Below are 6107 nucleotides of genomic sequence, written 5' to 3'. Positions count from 1 at the left end.
CTGATTTCTTCTTTTAACATTGCGAAGCTCTACTTAGAACCTTCTTAAGATCCAATAGTGCAAAATGCAAATTCTTGCAATTTTTTGACTGGTCTTAAGAATTTGATCAGGAGTGCATGTTGTTGGTCTGTGGGAGAAAACCAAACTCATGTAACCCCACGAAAAAAATTTGAACAAAATGAAACGGTGTTATATTCCAGGTAATGTTCAATATGATTTTAAGTGTATTTTATGTAGTTTATTTTGTCTATTATTCGAAGTTACAAAAACTTGAGAGGATGGGAAAAAAAACAGAATATTTTGCATATCTCTGTCTAAAAAGATAATAGTTTAAAATGCTGTTGATGAGCAAATAATGACAAATATTAACCAAACATCTCAGCACTATGTTTTCAAAAATAACTTGCTGTAGTGTACGGTGTTACTTAGATAAGTAAAACAAATGGAACTGAGTAAAAATTTCTCCTCTTCAGCAGTAAGAATATCATCTCAGTGCAGCTGCTCAGTTGTTAGTTGTATGCAGCAAGAAGGCCCTTTGCAGTCAGACTCTGCTCACTGGACTGAGTAATATCGTGGTATGGACTACGTCCTGGTGGGGTGAGCGAGTGAATCATTGCTTCCTGAACAGATTGGGTGAATGGGGTGTTTTGTGTGCAGATGTTGTTGCGCTGACACCCACTCAGCTGAGCGAGCCGGCTGAAGTCCTGCAAAACTTTCAGCACGGCCATTTTAGAGAAGATGATACAGCAGCATGAGTTGGTCCCTGAGCTCAAACCATGTGTGTGTGTGATTGTGCTTCTGTGAAGGAGTGTGAGCAGATTAAGAGTGTGTGATTGTGTGTTACGTGTTGCGGGACAAATCTGCCCATTTGAAATTATGACATAATCAGAAGCTTTCAAAAATAATCCAAGTAATTTCCCTGGGATTTCATTAAAGGAGAGAAAACAAAACACAATTGTTTCGATTATGTGGATTAGTCTGCAGCTTTACTTTTGTGAGAACACACAGCTTCACAAATTGTTGCCTGTCACAAACTTCTCCCTGACATAGGCTCTATTACAGATTTAAAACTGTTAATGCACCCCGAATGACAGCTAAATTTAAAATACTGTTCCTATTATTAAATTTAAGGTGCGCATGATGATGTCAGAATAAAGCAATCACGTGACTTTGTGTCGTGCACTACTGAAAAATATGGCTTCAAGGAAGGGGGAGTGTGTCTGTGTGTATGTGTCCCTGAAGGACAGTACTCACAAACCTCTCCGTCCACCTTAAAAGGGATAGTCTGGTTATTTGTTCTGATACAAACTTATCAATACTTAGCACCTAATGAGCGGTGACACTGCTCATAGAGATGGAGTGTGGAGAAAAAGGCAAAAGTCTTTGTTAGATTTACACATCCCATATTCCTTCCATTTCTTAATGAGGTATTTAACAGAACTCCTCCGGATGTTTAGGCCTTTTGTATCCATCCCCTGACTTGTTCTTTTCAACAATCTATTTTCTGAGTTGCATTAGGACAGTCACTTTAAAACAAGTAAATATTTATGCAATCCCTTATTTTACATTACAAACTTTTAATAAATTAGCTATTAGATCTCTGACTGATGCCCCAGCTGGTAAGGTACTAACTATTGATAACTGTCAGACTATCACCTCAAAAATTATTAGACAATTTGTTTTAAACAGGAAAGTAGCTAAGGGTTTAAAGTTAGATATGGATTTTTGAGATGGTTTTGAACAATTTAAAACAAAAACCACTGTGCAAAGTATTCCACCTCCTTGTTATGTTCCTTAACTGCTCGTTTCAAAAACCTAAATAGTGTGAAGAACAAAAATTGGGTTTTTTTTAGGGGGGGGTCAAAATGTGCACATTGGATCAAGTAAGTACGGAGATACTGCAGAGTTTATGGGTTTCTGAAATGTAACAGATCCCATCACCACAGCAGACTCAGCAGTGAGCCACAGATGTTCCAGCTGTAGCAACATTTAAGGACACCAACGAGTTTCAACACACATCTGTAGAACAACAACTTCCAGTTTAGAACTACAAAATAAAACACCAATTGCAAAAGTTATATTTGCCGCTGAGGACAATAAGCTCTGTCAGTGTAAAGTCACAAATATCAGTCAAATGTCTTCAGATTTATATTTGAGAATTTGTGTAAGTGATAAAAAAAAGTGATTGGAAGAGAATCAACTAAACAAGTTAATAAATGTTCTACAGTTAGTTTGTAAATTAAACAATAAAATAAAAGCCTTGAAGAAATGCACATCACCTGCCACCTTTCATGTCAGAGATTTAGACTAAGATCATCTTATATTGAGAAATTATGAAGTTGTAATCGTTTTGTACAAACATTGAAAATATTGTGAGGACCAATCTCATGCAATAATATTGGGTCACCTGCATAGTATGTGTTGCAAATGTCTCTTAGCTACCACATCAAACTTCAGCTCAATTAAAACTCAGTAAAACTGACTGTGTTTTGTGTTGGCTAATGGCAGTTAGCTGTGGTGGACATCTTGAATTTGATTCATCCAGTAGTGAATAAGTTATACAGTACATTCAGAGACTGTGTTCTCCACGTTTCATTAACATCAGTCTTGTGGTTCATGACATATTGACACATAATGTTAAAGTTCTAAGCAGAGTTGCACTTGAAGCAGGGGCAGGCTGGCCATTGGGAGGTTCAGGAGGATTCCCGAATGGCCGAGGATTTCCAGGCCAAAATCGGAAAACCATAAAACACTGCTATGCCACACGCTCACACTGATGACAGTAAGCTACATTGTAGCCTCATCACACCGGCGCCACCACCCTCTGTGGTGTCTTGCCCAAGGACACAACGGCTGAACAGCTGGAGCGGGGGCTTGAACCAGCAACCCTCCGATTACAGGACAAACCCCCTACCTCCTGAGCCACCACCTCCCTGATACATCAAACATCAAATGCAGGCAGCCCCTCCCAAATTGAAAAAGAAAAAGTTAGGTGCGCTAAATGAACAGAGATTTTCGGTGGTAGACGGTCTGAGATCAGCAGGACTGAAGTCAGCCAGGCCAGCAGCAAGCACTGCCTACATGGCCTTATCATCCATCCCAGAGTTGTTTCTGAATGTGTTCAGGGCACACAGGACATTAAAGGCAGCCTATCAGAATTTTTTTTCAGCTAAAATTAAAATAATTCATAATGACTGAGCAGAAAAAAGCATGTTCCTTTACTGCCAAAGACAACATATTTCAGGAAAGAGTCTGTTTTCCTGTTCTGATAATATATAACTGTTTTTACCAGCTCAAGAAAAATACATTGCAGTGACTAATTTCCTGTGTATTTGTGTGTAGCACTTTTCTTATGTTGTATTTGTGTTATAACACTGCGAGTTACTTGCAGAAGTGCAAAAAATGTTCCAGTGTTGCTGTTATTGAGATTAGTAGCTGAAAAGGCCCGTGTCCGTCGTGGAGTTGATGCAGAGCGACTGGATAATGTCAGTCATAGGAGTGAGGTCCAGGTCCAGGTCCAGGTGTGTGCAGGACTGAGTTGGATGTGTTTCAACCAATTTAACAGATTAAGTTTAGATTAGTTGGTTTTATGGGGGATTTTTTTTAAGTCTTGCTCCCCTCTTTTTGTGTCCTGCTTTGACTCTATCAGGAGGCGTGATGACGGAGACGAACCCAGAGTGCAGACTCATAGTAAAGGTAATTTATTTAAGTAAAGGATAAACAAAACCAAAATGCTGACGTGGCAGCCAAAACTGAAAACATAAACTAAAATCAAAAAACTAAAGACAGGAACAAAACACAAACTGGAGCAGGGAGCAGGACCATGATCAGGACCGGGAACAGACAGGACAGAAACAGAACACAACCATGAACAACAACAATGGACCAGCGGGGTATGGAAGGAAATGACTGGGTTTACGAGGTAAGTGGACTCAGGTGTATGGGGACAATCACAGGCAGGTGGAGATGGGCGTGGCAGGGAAACAGAAAAAGAGAGTGATTGGGGAGGAGTAAATGACAACACCAACATGAGAGACAAAAACTGAACCCAAACAGAGCAAACCAAGAAGATAAACAAAACCAGAATCACTAAATAAAAATGAAACAAAAATAAAACCAAGAAACCCCAAATCCCTACAGACTCGAGTTGTGGAGCTTAGAGCACTTTAACTCTTTTAAAACCAAGAGGATCACCGGTGACAACGCAGCGCATGTTTATTTCAAATTACCATAATTAGATTGTTGCAATCTCAGAAATGTTCAATCTGCACTTTTCAAGAATTACCAAAAAAGAAAGTTAAGAAAAATTAAATTCTGTTTTTGTCCTTTTCTTATAACACAGTTTTAGGTATTTAATTACATAAGAATGGTAAATACAGACAGATTTTGAAAGTTCTACTTCTCCTGGAATAAGAGTGTAAATTATTTACACATAGGGCATTTTTTGACAAAAATAGACAAGAAAGACCACACGTTTTATTAAATACATCTATTATTATGGTGTTAAAAGGGTTAAGCACTATTATATTTATTTCTGGTAATGTTCTGATGTTTGTATGTCTGTATGAAGGTTATTAATAAAGTGACCTTCGACCTTAGCAATAGGTCTGCTTAGAATTATACTAAACCTTTGAGATCTGGGGATTGTAGTCCAAACCTGTAGGCTTTTTGACATCTGAAAAACAGCTAAAAAATGTTTAATTTCCCTTCAAACATATATTTTTCTTTCTCCTGACAGATCTGTAAATGAGTTTTATCCGGAGTGAGTCTTCTGAACATTCATTTACATGATGATATAGACTGATTTTAATCATTTTGTTCATGTCCACAAATGTGTACAAGGTACAATAGAAGTAAAATCTGCATGTTTAATTACGAACCTGAGTATTCAGAAGATTCAGTCTGGATAAGTAAATTATTTCACCAGATCTGTCAAGAAAAAGAGAAGTATACGTTTATTTTCTTTGCATCATTGAATACATACACACATAAACAGTAGTTTTGATTGTTGAAAAAACTGTTTTTATACTGCAAATAAAGTATTTGTGTTAAAATGCTGGTTCCACTTGTCTCTGTTGTAGGAGCGGATAAAAGGCCTCTCTAAGCCCAGCTCCAGGGCTGAATTTGAACCCCAGCCCGGCCCACACTTGGAGCTACGATCATCTGTAAAGCTGACTGACTCACAGACATGTTTGCTGTCAGTGGGCTGCGGTACCCTTTCCAAAAAAAAAACTATAATATTAATAATATGTTCTGTACCAAATTAAAATAATACATACACACATAAATATACATAAGCATGTACCTGCATATATACAAAAATAATATTTACCCTTTCACACACACAGCACCCAGTTGCACATATCATCCACGGTGCTGTAATTCATCACTCCTGTTCATCCTTACACTTTTAAATGATAACCAGTTTGTCTTTTCTTAAAATACCTCATGCTTGGACTTTGTTTCAACTCTTTAGTGAGTTTATTCCAAATCTTCACACCAATGACAGAAATGCACATTCTCCAAAGGTTAATCAGTTATAATCTACATCCAATGATAATTTCAATAAAGTTGATTAAAGTCTCTTCAGTGGTTCATGAAATATTTTCCTGACAGACACAGGAACACAGACACCGGCAAAAACATCATCGTCCGCCTTTGCCTTTCGGCGGGCAAGAAGTAATTAACAAGTGCTACATGTATCGAGCTAAAACTGGAGAAACCGGAGCGGAAACGAACTTTAAAAAGAAAAGTTCCGTTTGGTAAACCCGTCTGACCCGCCGCAGGAAGCCATGAACTTACCGCTGCTGTGTCCGGGACACGGTCCCGCTCCCGGTCTGCCTCGGACTGGGGATGCTGCCGCGCGAGCCCGGAGGAGCTCCGCGCCTCGTGCTCTTGAACGAAGGGGCTCCCTGCGTCGTGATTGGACTGGCGGAGGTGGCGCGTGCAGGGGAGGAGGTCTCGAGGTGACTGCGGGGGTTACTGGCGGTCACCAGGGATGAGAGGCCACTCGCGCCACGCTAATTACCGGTTCAAGGTGTTTGCAGGAATTACTGCGCCCACATGTTATTGGTTCTTTTCATTTCTGTAAGATTGATCAAATAATA

At 39.2% G+C, this 6107-nt stretch overlaps 1 protein-coding gene across 2 annotated transcripts in view; it reads right to left on the bottom strand.

Annotated features, from left to right (window-relative positions):
* acsl3a (acyl-CoA synthetase long chain family member 3a) overlaps positions 1 to 5886 on the bottom strand; it is a 77911-nt gene extending 72025 nt beyond the window's left edge. Inside the window, exons 1-2 of one of the 2 annotated variants that reach the window (XM_037973408.1) lie at positions 5803 to 5871; positions 4881 to 4929 (exon numbers count right to left, since the gene is read on the bottom strand). The gene's annotated coding sequence lies outside the window, so the exon portion shown is untranslated. Of the gene's footprint in view, positions 1 to 4880; positions 4930 to 5802 lie in introns of both variants that reach the window. The other variant, XM_037973411.1, reaches the window with a different exon arrangement.
* Positions 5887 to 6107: the final 221 nt, after the last annotated feature.

This window comes from Kryptolebias marmoratus, linkage group LG2, assembly GCF_001649575.2.
Source record: "Kryptolebias marmoratus isolate JLee-2015 linkage group LG2, ASM164957v2, whole genome shotgun sequence".
In the NCBI taxonomy this organism is placed as follows: domain Eukaryota; kingdom Metazoa; phylum Chordata; class Actinopteri; order Cyprinodontiformes; family Rivulidae; genus Kryptolebias; species Kryptolebias marmoratus.
The sequence above is the reverse complement of the archived record's forward strand: the minus strand, read 5'-3'. Positions and strand labels throughout refer to the sequence as shown.